This window comes from Danio rerio, chromosome 4 (genome assembly GCF_049306965.1).
Source record: "Danio rerio strain Tuebingen ecotype United States chromosome 4, GRCz12tu, whole genome shotgun sequence".
Classification (NCBI taxonomy): Eukaryota; Metazoa; Chordata; class Actinopteri; order Cypriniformes; family Danionidae; genus Danio; species Danio rerio.
The window spans coordinates 54,858,807-54,872,662 of NC_133179.1; the positions used below are offsets into that span (position 1 = coordinate 54,858,807).

General features: G+C 46.1%; 1 protein-coding gene and 13 non-coding genes across 18 annotated transcripts in view; all 14 read right to left on the reverse strand.

The window, feature by feature from the left end:
- LOC103910797 (uncharacterized) overlaps positions 1-13,856 on the reverse strand; it is a 1,018,570-nt gene that overhangs the window by 651,424 nt on the left and 353,290 nt on the right. The gene's annotated exons all lie outside the window — the stretch shown is intronic.
- On the reverse strand, positions 899-969 carry trnag-gcc (transfer RNA glycine (anticodon GCC)). The gene has a single exon. It is a non-coding gene; the product is annotated as a tRNA-Gly (tRNA).
- Positions 1,376-1,446, reverse strand: trnag-gcc (transfer RNA glycine (anticodon GCC)). The gene has a single exon. It is a non-coding gene; the product is annotated as a tRNA-Gly (tRNA).
- On the reverse strand, positions 1,694-1,764 carry trnag-gcc (transfer RNA glycine (anticodon GCC)). Its single transcript has one exon. It is a non-coding gene; the product is annotated as a tRNA-Gly (tRNA).
- On the reverse strand, positions 3,603-3,673 carry trnar-gcg (transfer RNA arginine (anticodon GCG)). The gene has a single exon. It is a non-coding gene; the product is annotated as a tRNA-Arg (tRNA).
- On the reverse strand, positions 4,398-4,468 carry trnag-gcc (transfer RNA glycine (anticodon GCC)). The gene has a single exon. It is a non-coding gene; the product is annotated as a tRNA-Gly (tRNA).
- Positions 9,836-9,942, reverse strand: LOC137495011 (U6 spliceosomal RNA). The gene has a single exon (XR_011014955.1). It is a non-coding gene; the product is annotated as a U6 spliceosomal RNA (small nuclear RNA).
- LOC137495061 (U6 spliceosomal RNA) lies at positions 10,363-10,469 on the reverse strand. Its single transcript, XR_011015005.1, has one exon. It is a non-coding gene; the product is annotated as a U6 spliceosomal RNA (small nuclear RNA).
- Positions 10,880-10,986, reverse strand: LOC137494870 (U6 spliceosomal RNA). The gene has a single exon (XR_011014814.1). It is a non-coding gene; the product is annotated as a U6 spliceosomal RNA (small nuclear RNA).
- LOC137494718 (U6 spliceosomal RNA) lies at positions 11,410-11,516 on the reverse strand. Its single transcript, XR_011014664.1, has one exon. It is a non-coding gene; the product is annotated as a U6 spliceosomal RNA (small nuclear RNA).
- On the reverse strand, positions 11,936-12,042 carry LOC137494850 (U6 spliceosomal RNA). The gene has a single exon (XR_011014794.2). It is a non-coding gene; the product is annotated as a U6 spliceosomal RNA (small nuclear RNA).
- LOC137494719 (U6 spliceosomal RNA) lies at positions 12,466-12,572 on the reverse strand. The gene has a single exon (XR_011014665.1). It is a non-coding gene; the product is annotated as a U6 spliceosomal RNA (small nuclear RNA).
- LOC137494720 (U6 spliceosomal RNA) lies at positions 12,996-13,102 on the reverse strand. The gene has a single exon (XR_011014666.1). It is a non-coding gene; the product is annotated as a U6 spliceosomal RNA (small nuclear RNA).
- LOC141384276 (U6 spliceosomal RNA) lies at positions 13,523-13,629 on the reverse strand. The gene has a single exon (XR_012405341.1). It is a non-coding gene; the product is annotated as a U6 spliceosomal RNA (small nuclear RNA).

Here is a 13,856-nt window from a genome sequence, read left to right on the forward strand (position 1 = left end):
TTATATTTTTAATCCCTGTTATTTTGTTACGTTTTTGGTTACATCTCTTTTTGATTAAGGATTTTTAATTTAATTCGTAACAATATACATTTTTATGCTGGGCGAAGCAGTGGCGCAGTAGGTAGTGCTGTCGCCTCACAGCAAGAAGGTCGCTGGTTCAAGCCTCGGTTCAGTTGGTGTTGCTGTGTGGAGTTTGCATGTTCTCCCTGCATTCACGTGGGTTTCCTTAGGGTGCTCCAGTTTCCACCACAGTCCAAAGACATGTGGTACAGGTGAATTGGATAGGCTAGAGTGTGTGTGTGTGTGTGTGTTCCAGACATGGGTTGCGGCTGAAAGGGCATCCGCTGTGTAAAAACTTGCTTGATAAGCTGGAAGAGTAGCAACATAAAAAAGGGAATTGTAGCAACATAAAACAGGAATTGCATTGGCCAGGAATGGGACCCAGGTCTCCCACGTGGCAGGCAAGAATTCTACCACTGAACCACCAATGCTGATATGCTCATACTGCTGTCCTAGTGGGGTGTGATTGCTGCAAGGCTGATACCCAGAGCTGGAAGAGCAGCTACACAAAACAGGAATTGCATTGGCTGGGAACCGGGCCCAGGTCTCCCACGTGGGAGGCGAGAACTCTACCACTGGACCACCAATGCTGAAATGCTTATACTGCAGCCCCAGTGGGGTGTGATTGCTGCAACGCTGTTACCCAGAGCTGGAAGAGTAGCAACACAAAACAGGATTTGTAATGGACGAGAATCGGACTACGGTCTTCCGCGTGGCAGGGTGAGAAATCTACCACTGAACAACCAATGCTGATATGTTTAAGCTGCAGCCCTAGTGGGGTGTGATTGCTGCAAGGCTGATACCCAGAGCTGGAAGAGTAGCAACACAAAACAGGAATTGCATTGACCGGGAATCGGACCCGGGTCTCCCGCGTGGCAGGCAAGTATTCTACCACTGAACCACCAATGCTGATAAGCTTATGCTACAGCCCTAGTGGGGTGTGATTGCTGCAAGGCTGTTACCCAGAGCTGGAAGAGTAGCAACTCAAAACAGGAAAAGCATTGGGTGGGAATTGGACCCGGGTCTCGCGTGTAGCAGGCAAGGTTCCTACCACTGAACCACCAATGCTGACCTATGTTGTTCCTTGCCTTTGTATTGTGTGAGTGCTAAAGGGCCGTCAACCAGAGCTGAAAAAGGAGCCACACAAAACTGCATTTGTATTAGCCAGGAATCGACTCAAGGTCTCCCGCGTTGCAGGCGAGATTTCTACCACTGAACCAGCAATGATGATATGCTTATACTCCAGCCCTAGTGGGTTGTGATTGCTGCAAGGCTGTTACCCAGAAATGGAAGAGTAGCAACACAAAACAGCACTTGCATTGGCCGGGAATCGGACCCGGGTCTCCCGCGTGGCAGGCGAGAATTCTACCACTGAACCACCAATGCTGATATGCTTACACTGCAGCCCTAGTAGGGTGTGATTACTGCAAGGCTGTTACCCAGAGCTGGAAGAGTAGCTACACAAAACAGGAATTGTAATGGACGGGAATCGGACCATGGTCTTCTGTGTGGCAGGCAAGCAATCTACCACTGAACCAACAAAGCTGACTTGCTTATACTACAGCCCTAGTGTGGTGTGATTGATGCAAGGCTGTTACCCAGAGCTGGAAGAGTAGCAACACAAAACAGGAATTGCATTGGCCGGGAATCGGACCCGGGTCTCCCGCGTGGCAGGCGAGAATTCTACCACTGAACCACCAATGCTGATATGCTTACACTGCAGCCCTAGTAGGGTGTGATTACTGCAAGGCTGTTACCCAGAGCTGGAAGAGTAGCTACACAAAACAGGAATTGTAATGGACGGGAATCGGACCATGGTCTTTTGTGTGGCAGGCAAGCAATCTACCACTGAACCAACAAAGCTGACTTGCTTATACTACAGCCCTAGTGTGGTGTGATTGATGCAAGGCTGTTACCCAGAGCTGGAAGAGTAGCAACACAAAACAGGAATTGCATTGGCCGGGAAACAGACCTGGGTCTCCCGCGTGGCAGGCAAGAATTCTACCACTAAACGAGCAATGCTGATCTATGTTGTTCCTTGCCTTTATGTTGTGTGAGTGCTAAAAGGCCATCAACCAGAGCTGAAACAGGAGCCACTCAAAAATGCACATGTTTTAGCCGGGAATCGACTCTATGTCTCCTATGTGGCAGGCGAGCATTCTACCACTGAACCACCAATGCTGATATGCTTATTCTGCAGCTCTAGTGGGTTGTGATTGCTGGAAGGCTGTTACCCAAAGCTGGAAGAGTAACAACACAAAACAGGAATTGGAATGGACGGGAATCGGACCAGGGTCTTCCGCGTGGCAGGCGAGAAATCTACCACTGAACCACCAACGCTGATATGGTTATTCTGCAGCCCTAGTGGGGTGTGATTGATGCAAGGCTGTTTTTCCAGAGCTGGAAGAGTAGCAACACAAAACCACACTTGCATTGTCCGGGAATCGGACCTGGGTCTCCCGCATGGCAGGTGAGAATTCTACCACTGAACCACCAATGCTGATATGCTTATACTGGATCCCTATTGGGGTGTGATTGCTGCAAGGCTGTTACCCAGAGCTGGAAGAGTAGCAACACAAAACAGGAAATGCATTGGCCAGGAATCGGACCCGGGTCTCCCGCGTGGCAGGCAAGAATTCTTCCACTGAACCACCAATGCTAACCGATGTTGTGTTTTGCCTTTTTGTTGTGTGAGTGCTAAAAGGCTGTCAACCAGAGCTGGAAGAGTAGCTACACAAAACAGGAATTGCATTGGCCGGGAATAAGACCCAGGTCTCCCACGCGGCAGGTGAGAATTCTACCACTGAACCACCTATGCTGACCGAAGTTGTTTTTTTGGCTTTGTGTTGTGTGAGTACTTAAAGGCTGTCAACCAGAGCTGAAAAAGGAGCCACACAAAACCACACTTGTATTAGCTGTGAATTGACTCTAGGTCTACTCTGTGGCAGGCGAGGATTCTGCCACTGAGCCATCAATGCCTACCGATATAGTTTTTTGCCTTTGTAGTGTGTGAGTGCTAAAAGGCCGTCAAACAGAGCTGAAAAAGGAGCCACAAAAGAACGCACTTGTATTAGCCAGGAATCGACTCTAGGCCCACCGCGTGGCAGGTGAGAATTTTACCACTGAACCACCAATGCTGATATAGTTTTACTACTGCCCTAGTGGGGTGTGATTGCTGCAAGGCTGATATCCAGAGCTGGAAGAGTAGCAACACAAAACAAGATTTTCATTGGCCGGGAATCGGACTCGGGTCTCCCGCGTGGCAGGCGAGAACTCTACCACTGAGCCACCAATGCTGACCCATGTTCTTCCCTGCCTTTGTGTTGTGTGAGGGCTAAAAAGACGTCAACCAGAGCTGAAACAGGAGCCACACAAAACCGCGCTTGTATTAGTCGGGAATCGACTCAAGGTCTCCCGCGTAGCAGGCGAGAATTCTACCACTGAACCACCAATACTGATATGCTTTATTGCGCCCCTAGTGGGGTGTGATTGCTGCAAGGCTGTTACCCAGAGCTGGAAGAGTAGTAATACAAAACACGAACTGCATTGGCTGGGAATCGGACCCGGGTCTCCCTCTTCGCAGGCGAGAATTCTACCACTGAACCACCAATGCTGAAATGCTTATTCTGCAGCCCTAGTGGGGTGCGATTGATGCAAGGCTGTTACCCAGAGCTGGAAGAGTAGCTACACAAAACAGGAATTGTAATGGATGGGAATCGGACCAGGGTCTTCTGTGTGGCAGGCAAGAAATCTACCACTGAACCACCAATGCTGATAAGCTTTTACTGCAGCCCTAGTGGGGTGTGATTGCTGCAAGGCTGATACTCAGAGCTGGAAGAGCAGCAACACAAAACAAGAATTGCATTGACCAGTAATCGGACCCAGGTCTCCCGCGTGGCAGGCGAGAATTCTACCACTGAACCACCAATGCTGATATGCTTATGCTACAGCCCTAGTGGGGTGTGACTACTGCAAGGGTGTTACCCAGAGCTGGAAGAGTAGCAACACAAAACAGGAAATGCATTGGCTGGGAATTGGACCCGGGTCTCGCGCGTGGCAGGCAAGGTTTCCACCACTGAACCACCAATGCTGACCCATGTTCTTCCTTGCCTTTGTGTTGTGTGAGTGCTAAAAGGCCGTCAACCAGAGCTGAAAAAGGAGCCACACAAAACTGCATTGTTATTAGCCAGGAATCGACTCAAGGTCTCCCACGTGGCAGGCGAGATTTCTACCACTGAATCAGCAATGCTGATATGCTTATACTGCAGCCCTAGTGGGTTGTGATTGCTGCAAGGCTGTTACCCAGAGATGGAAGAGTAGCAACACAAAACAGGAATTGCATTGGCCGGGATTCGGACCCGGGTCTCCCGCGTGGCGGGCGAGAATTCTACCACTGAACCACCAATGCTGACCCATGTTCTTCCTTGCCTTTGTGTTGTGTGAGTGCTAAAAGGCCGTCAACCAGAGCTGAAAAAGGAGCCACACAAAACTGCATTTGTATTAGCCAGGAAGCGACTCAAGGTCTACCGCGTGGCAGGTGAGAATTCTACAACTAATCCACCAATGCTGATATGGTTTTACTGCAGCCCTAGTGGGTTGTGATTGCTGCAAGGCTGTTACCCAGTGCTGGAAGAGTAGCAACCAAAATCAGAAGGTGCATTGGCCGGGAAACGGACCTGGGTCTCCCGCGTGGCAGGCAAGAATTCTACCACTGAACGACCAAAGCTGTCCCATGTTGTTTCTTTGCCTTTATGTTGTGTGAGTTCTAAAAGGCCGTCAACCAGAGCTGAAAAAGGAGCCACACAAAACTGCATTTGTATTAGCCAGGAATCGACTCAAGGTCTCCCGCGTGGCAGGCGAGATTTCTACCACTGAACCAGCAATGCTGATATGCTTATATTGCAGCCCTAGTGGGTTGTGATTGCTGCAAGGCTGTTACCCAGAACTGGAAGAGTAGCAACAAAAAACAGCACTTGCATTGGCCGGGAATCGGACCCGGGTCTCCCTCGTGGCAGGCGAGAATTCTACCACTGAACCACCAATGCTGATATGCTTGTACTGCAGCCCTAGTGGGGTGTGATTGCTGCAAGGCTGTTACCCAGAGCTGGAAGAGCAGCAACACAAAACAGGAATTGCATTGGCCGGGAATCGGACCCGGGTCTCCCTCGTCGCAGGCGAGAATTCTACCACTGAACCACCTATGCTGACCGATGTTGTTTTTTGGCTTTGTGTTGTGTAAGTGCTAAAAGGCAGTCAACCAGTGCTGAAAAAGGAGCCACACAAAATCGCACTTGTATTAGCCGAGAATCGATTCTAGGTCTACCATGTGGCAGGCGAGAATTCTACCACTGAACCACCAATGCTGATAAGCTTTTACTGCAGCCCTAGTGGGGTGTAATTGCTGCAAGGCTGTTACCCAGAGCTGGAAGAGTAGCAACACAAAAAAGGAATTGCATTGGCTGGGAATCAGACACGGGTCTCCGGCATGGCAGGTGAGAATTCTACCACTGAACCACCAATGCTGATATGCTTATGGTGCAGCCCTAACGGGGTGTGATTGCTGCAAGGCTGTTACCAAGAGCTGGAAGAGTAGCAACACAAGAGAGGAATTGCATTGGACAGAAATCGGCCTCGGGTCGCCCGCAAGGCAGGCAAGAATTCTACCACTGAACCACTAATGCTGACCCATGTTCTTCCTTGCCTTTGTGTTGTGTGAGTGCTTAAAGGCCTTCAACCAGAGCTGGAAGAGGAGCCACACAAAACAGCAATTGCATTAGCAGGGAATCGAACCCAGGTCTCCCACATGGCAGGCAAGATTTCTACCAAAACCACCAATGTTGATATGGTTATGCTACTGCCCTAGTGGGGTGTGATAGCTGCAAGGCTGTTAGCCTTCCAGCTGGAACAGTAGCAACACAAAACAAGAATTGCATTGGTCGGGAATCAGACCCGGGTCTCCTGCATGGCAGGCGAGAATTCTACCACTGAACCACCAATACTGACCAATGTTGTTTCTTGCCTTTGTGTTGTGTGGCTGCCACAAGGCTGTTACTTGCAGCTGGAAGAGTAGCAACACAAACGAGCAACTGCATTGGCCGGGAATCGGACCTGGGTTTCCCGCCTGGCAGGGGAGAATTCTACCACTGAGCCTCCAATCCTGAAACACATGTTCTCCTGCTGAAGGATTCGGATTTCTGCTTTCCAATCTGTCTCATCATGGACCAACGTTTATCCTTTTTTCATCATCTTGTTACTTATGATTTTTTTTTATTAAATATAATTATATGATCATTTGAATGAGTATTTACTGTGAAATGATTTTAATTAATGAATAAGTTAACACATTGCTTAATATAAGAATGTTCAGTGCATTTGCCTGTCTCTTTATAACTTTTTTCAGAAGCCACCAAACTAGGTCAGAGGTCACAGAGACCTTAAGTGGAACTGAGGGCTGAGGACTGGAATCAAATGTCTCTATTGTTATTTCTATGAGTTAATACTATCTAAAATGTCTAAAGTGATTTTGCTGTTTTTACGGTTAATTATTTTAAAGTGATTCTACTTTTTATTCAAGATAGACTTTGTATAGTAAGATTATAACTGCCTGAATGTAGATTATACAAATTTTTAACCAGTTTTGATAAAGATGGCTGAGAGTACACTCAGCCTTGAATAAGAAACAGAGTATACTTTAGGTGTGTGTTCTATTTGATTGTTGATCCGTTTCACAGGTCTGGAGTCAGCTTCAATCAGTCTAAGGGATGTCTGACATTTATGCTTAAAGGTGCAGCAGGTGATTATCTTCAGAAACAATTTTTGTTCTGGTTGAAAGTCTCTTCATAGTCCAATAGTAATGATTACAGTAAATTATCTAAATGTGTTTATATGTATTTTTTTATCCTGGGTAAAGCATAAACCTAAAAAAATGTTCATCCAATTAAATAGAGTCGGACTATAATCTCCCATAATTCCGATAAGCAGGTCAGGCTGTCTGTCAGCAAATGTAGATTCGGACTTCTGCGCATCTGTTCACGCAGATACGCCATTAGCGTGTGTGCTTTTATATTAACTTTGGTCATTTTTGAACAATGATAGCCTTCCTATACTGTTTATCGCTACACTGAATATTCACTCTGAAATAGCATGTAAGTGTGGTTAAGTAATAAATGTAATTCCTGCATGGCGCTGGCACTAACTAACTGGCAAATGACATGAACTAGTGGGGTTGTCTGTCTGCTGTTGTGACGCGGTGCGCGCGTTCGCGATTTCAGGGGGTGTGGCTTTAAATCACAGTCCCTCGCCGCCGTCCAAAGATAATATGCTAAGCGGTTAGCATTTTGGCAGATCACCTACTGCACCTTTAAGATATTGTTCAGAATATACGCACAAACCCCACGTGGAAATTCACCTAGTCTATCTGTGTTTTAACCAATCAGGCTATAACACCTATATGTATGACGCAGTTAATGACGTTATGTGAGAGTATAATTGTTATTGATTGGTGATTGTAAGCAGAGCGGCCTAGGAACTCATTGCGAGAGTTGAAGCTGGTTTCAGCTGATGAAACTGCAAACTATCTTCTGTAAACTTGATTTATTTATTTAAATCTCTGACTCTGGCTCTTTTTTATATACCTGACTGGTCATTCTTTGGGTTAAACTGTAAACTATCCCTACAGTTTTGATGGACGCGTGGCACTTGTTTACTGGTGACACCATTGATCAATCAACAAAAAGAAATGTAGAAAGATTTAAAATATTATAGACTAGGGATGGTCTGTGGAGTAGTGGGTAGTAACGGAAAGCTGTTGGGTTCTCATTCAGACGTGAATGAAAGGCAAAATTTTGTGGTAGCTTTGTGTGGAATCCCCTTGTCAGCTGGTGCATTTTGCGGTACACCTATAACGATAGTAATAAGTATAACAGTAGTTGAGGGGTGTACCTCCTCCACCCAGAGTTAAGTACTCAGTGACGGGTGTGTAAGAGGCTTTTAGGACATTCTCGGGGATAAAACTTGGACTGGTTTTTATTTAGTAGTGGACTAAATTAACCCGAGATTGTAATTAGTTCCACCACTGCTATCTTGCTGTTTCACAGACAAAAGGGCCCGAATCCTAAGAATAGAGTAGGTCAGATTATTAGGGAAAGAAATAGTTAAATAAATAAATAAATTCTTAAATAACATCTTAATTGGTATCCATTAGATAGTAGTGGCCACAAAAGTCAGACAAGAAACCTAGAAATATTAGGGCGAGGTTGATTGATCAATGATGCACCAGGAGCAATCCCGAAAAAAATATGACCCTAACTGGATTGGACCGATCTGGACAGTATCCACATCTTGGGATGGTTTGCAGATTAATCAAGCAAAAGCTAAGCGCTGTTAGTAAGACTTCATTCTCAATTTCTTGTTGCTTTTGGTGTTAAACTCTGATATAAAAAGAAACAGATGAGAGCAGAATGCAGTAAATGGCTCAGCTAAGCTCTTAGGTTTAAAATGATTTTAGAACCGATTTTAAGATAAAAAATGCCTTTGGCAATTAATTGTCAATGAAAAGCTAAAATCTAAATATTGAGTGTCTAGTAGCCAAAAACTAAGCACAGAAACTGACAGTAACATTATGGGAGTAAAGAATAGCGTATGTTTTGTCTTAGAAGATAAGATTCTGTGTGAGTGCACTGCTATCTTGATTTAGCTCTCACCATGACTTTTGACTTTTGGCTGTAAAAGTAACAGAGACATGTCTGTATAAAAAATGTGCCATGTAAGTCTGTGCAAACAAGCAGCTTTATGGTTGGATTTAAATATTTTTAGTAATATATAAGTAACATAAATGGGGGTTGAAATAATACTTTGATGGATGCAGTTAACCCCTGAAAGATCTAAAACTGTTGTTGACTGTAACAGCATTACTTTGAAAAAGCATGTCAACTCTGTTTTATATGTTTTAGGACGGGCTTGAGTAAAAGATTACAATAAAATTATGTTATTGAAGTTAATGTTATGTTTAATGTATGTTTAAATTGAGTAAACATAGATTAACAGTTCTGGATTGCTCAAAACTCTCTTTCTCTCTTATTAGATATCAGCTATGAGCTGCTATCTGCCTGTTCCATGAAAACTGATAATCACAGTGTTCAGTTGGAAATGACATTATGTCAGAGTATAATTGTTATTGATTGGTGATTGTAAGCAGAGCAGCCTAGGAACTTATTGCGAGTGTTGAAGCTGGCTTCTGATGATGAAACTGCAAACTGTCTTAGGTAAACTTGATTTATTTATTTATTTGAATCTCTGACTCTAGCTCTTCTTCATCTATCAGACTGGTCATTCTTTGGGTTAAACTGTAAACTATCCCAACAGCTAAAACCCTGCTCATGCACCATTTGGAATCGTAAAAAACCTTTTGTCTTTTCTCCTTTCTATCCTAGAACCATGTTCCCACTTGTATCCCGTGCTTTACAGAGCTTTGGCCCTGTCAGTGCTAGGCACACTGATTGATGCAGTAGGTCACCAAGTTTATGGACGGGGGGAAATTAGAGTGTCAGGATAGCCTATGGCAAAGTCCCACTAAAGCAAGGGCTTTGGAAGTGCATTAGCACAACAAAACAAACGATCAGAGCATCCCACATTCGTTTTCACCATGCATGTAGACTTTCCAGTTGACCCAGCAGCACCTCCCACGATTTGCTAAATCCATCCTCATGCACCATTTGGAATCGTGAAAAGCCTTTTGTCTTTTTTCATTTCTGTACTTTTACCCACGCACTAAAAAAGCAAAATGGAGTGCTTCACGGATTTGCGTGTCATCCTTTCGCAGGGGCCATGCTAATCGTCTCTGTATCGATCCAATTTTAGTATATGTGCCACCGTAGCGAGCACAGACCAGTGGTCAGGCTCAGGGCATATGTACGCCTCGAGTCCCAGCAATGTTCCTCCAGGGTGGTGGGAACCGGAGAGCCATGTTCCCACTTGTATGCCGTGCACTACAGAGCTTTGGCCCTGTCAGTGCTAGGCACACTGATTGATGCAGTAGGTCACCAAGTTTATGGACAGGGGGAAATTAGAGTGTCAGGATAGCCTATGGCAAAGTCCCACTAAAGCAAGGGCTTTGGAAGTGCATTAGCACAACAAAACAAACGATCAAAGCATCCCACATTCGTTTTCACCATGCATGTAGACTTTCCAGTTGACCCAGCAGCACCTCCCACGATTTGCTAAACCCATCCTCATGCACCATTTGGAATCGTGAAAAGCCTTTTGTCTTTTTTCATTTCTGTACTTTTACCCACGCACTAAAACAGCAATATGGATCGCTTAACGGATTCGCGTGTCATCCTTTCGCAGGGACCATGCTAATCTTCTCTGTATCAATCCAATTTTAGTATATGTGCCACCGTAGTGAGCACTCAGGCTCAGGGCATATGTACGCCTCGAGTCCCAGCAATGTTCCTCCAAGGTGGTGGGACCTGGAGAGCCATGTTCCCACTTGTATGCCGTGCACTACAGAGCTTTGGCCCTGTCAGTGCTAGGCACACTGATTGATGCAGTAGGTCACCAAGTTTATGGACAGGGGGAAATTAGAGTGTCAGGATAGCCTCTGGCAAAGTCCCACTAAAGCAAGGGCTTTGGAAGTGCATTAGCACAACAAAACAAACGATCAAAGCATCCCACATTCGTTTTCACCATGCATGTAGACTTTCCAGTTGACCCAGCAGCACCTCCCACGATTTGCTAAACCCATCCTCATGCACCATTTGGAATCGTGAAAAACCTTTTGTCTTTTTTCATTTCTGTACTTTTACCCACGCACTAAAACAGCAATATGGAGTGCTTCACGGATTTGCGTGTCATCCTTTCGCAGGGGCCATGCTAATCTTCTCTGTATCGATCCAATTTTAGTATATGTGCCACCGTAGCAAGCACGGACAAGTGGACAGGCTCAGGGCATATGTACGCCTCGAGTCCCAGCAATGTTCCTTCAAGGTGGTGGGACCCGAAGAGCCATGTTCCCACTTGTATGCCGTGCACTACAGAGCTTTGGCCCTGTCAGTGCTAGGCACACTGATTGATGCAGTAGGTCACCAAGTTTATGGACAGGGGGAAATTAGAGTGTCAGGATAGCCTATGGCAAAGTCCCAGTAAAGCAAGGGCTTTGGAAGTGCATTGGTTGCACAACAAAACAAATGATCAAAGCATACCACATTCGTTTTCACCATGCATGTAGACTTTCCAGTTGACCCAGCAGCACCTCCCACGATTTGCTAAACCCATCCTCATGCACCATTTGGAATCGTGAAAAGCCTTTTGTCTTTTTGCATTTCTGTACTTTTACCCACGCACTAAAACAGCAATATGGAGCGCTTCACGGATTTGCGTGTCATCCTTTCGCAGGGGCCATGCTAATCTTCTCTGTATCGATCCAATTTTAGTATATGTGCCACCGTAGCGAGCACAGACCAGCGGTCAGGCTCAGGGCATATGTACGCCTCGAGTCCCAGCAATGTTCCTCCAAGGTGGTGGGACCTGGAGAGCCATGTTCCACTTGTATGCCGTGCACTACAGAGCTTTGGCCCTGTCAGTGCTAGGCACACTGATTGATGCAGTAGGTCACCAAGTTTATGGACAGGGGGAAATTAGAGTGTCAGGATAGCCTATGGCAAAGTCCCACTAAAGCAAGGGCTTTGGAAGTGCATTAGCACAACAAAACAAACGATCAAAGCATCCCACATTCGTTTTCACCATGCATGTAGACTTTCCAGTTGACCCAGCAGCACCTCCCACGATTTGCTAAACCCATCCTCATGCACCATTTGGAATCGTGAAAAGCCTTTTGTCTTTTTTCATTTCTGTACTTTTACCCACGCACTAAAACAGCAATATGGAGCGCTTCACGGATTTGCGTGTCATCCTTTCGCAGGGGCCATGCTAATCTTCTCTGTATCGATCCAATTTTAGTATATGTGCCACCGTAGCGAGCACAGATCAGCAGTCAGGCTCAGGGCATATGTACGCCTCGAGTCCCAGCAATGTTCCTCCAAGGTGGTGGGACCTGGAGAGCCATGTTCCCACTTGTATGCCGTGCACTACAGAGCTTTGGCCCTGTCAGTGCTAGGCACACTGATTGATGCAGTAGGTCACCAAGTTTATGGACAGGGGGAAATTAGAGTGTCAGGATAGCCTATGGCAAAGTCCCAGTAAAGCAAGGGCTTTGAAAGTGCATTGGTTGCACAACAAAACAAATGATCAAAGCATCCCACATTCGTTTTCACCATGCATGTAGACTTTCCAGTTGACCCAGCAGCACCTCCCACGATTTGCTAAACCCATCCTCATGCACCATTTGGAATCGTGAAAAGCCTTTTGTCTTTTTTCATTTCTGTACTTTTACCCACGCACTAAAACAGCAATATGGAGCGCTTCACGGATTTGCGTGTCATCCTTTCGCAGGGGCCATGCTAATCTTCTCTGTATCGATCCAATTTTAGTATATGTGCCACCGTAGCGAGCACGGACAAGTGGACAGGCTCAGGGCATATGTACGCCTCGAGTCCCAGCAATGTTCCTCCAAGGTGGTGGGACCTGGAGAGCCATGTTCCCACTTGTATGCCGTGCACTACAGAGCTTTGGCCCTGTCAGTGCTAGGCACACTGATTGATGCAGTAGGTCACCAAGTTTATGGACAGGGGGAAATTAGAGTGTCAGGATAGCCTATGGCAAAGTCCCAGTAAAGCAAGGGCTTTGGAAGTGCATTGGTTGCACAACAAAGCAAACGATCAAAGCATCCCACATTCGTTTTCACCATGCATGTAGACTTTCCAGTTGACCCAGCAGCACCTCCCACGATTTGCTAAACCCATCCTCATGCACCATTTGGAATCGTGAAAAGCCTTTTGTCTTTTTTCATTTCTGTACTTTTACCCACGCACTAAAACAGCAATATGGAGCGCTTCACGGATTTGCGTGTCATCCTTTCGCAGGGGCCATGCTAATCTTCTCTGTATCGATCCAATTTTAGTATATGTGCCACCGTAGCGAGCACAGACCAGCGGTCAGGTTCAGGGCATATGTACGCCTCGAGTCCCAGCAATGTTCCTTCAAGGTGGTGGGACCCGAAGAGCCATGTTCCCACTTGTATGCCGTGCACTACAGAGCTTTGGCCCTGTCAGTGCTAGGCACACTGATTGATGCAGTAGGTCACCAAGTTTATGGACAGGGGGAAATTAGAGTGTCAGGATAGCCTATGGCAAAGTCCCACTAAAGCAAGGGCTTTGGAAGTGCATTAGCACAACAAAACAAACGATCAAAGCATCCCACATTCGTTTTCACCATGCATGTAGACTTTCCAGTTGACCCAGCAGCACCTCCCACGATTTGCTAAACCCATCCTCATGCACCATTTGGAATCGTGAAAAGCCTTTTGTCTTTTTTCATTTCTGTACTTTTACCCACGCACTAAAACAGCAATATGGAGCGCTTCACGGATTTGCGTGTCATCCTTTCGCAGGGGCCATGCTAATCTTCTCTGTATCGATCCAATTTTAGTATATGTGCCACCGTAGCGAGCACAGATCAGCAGTCAGGCTCAGGGCATATGTACGCCTCGAGTCCCAGCAATGTTCCTCCAAGGTGGTGGGACCTGGAGAGCCATGTTCCCACTTGTATGCCGTGCACTACAGAGCTTTGGCCCTGTCAGTGCTAGGCACACTGATTGATGCAGTAGGTCACCAAGTTTATGGACAGGGGGAAATTAGAGTGTCAGGATAGCCTATGGCAAAGTCCCAGTAAAGCAAGGG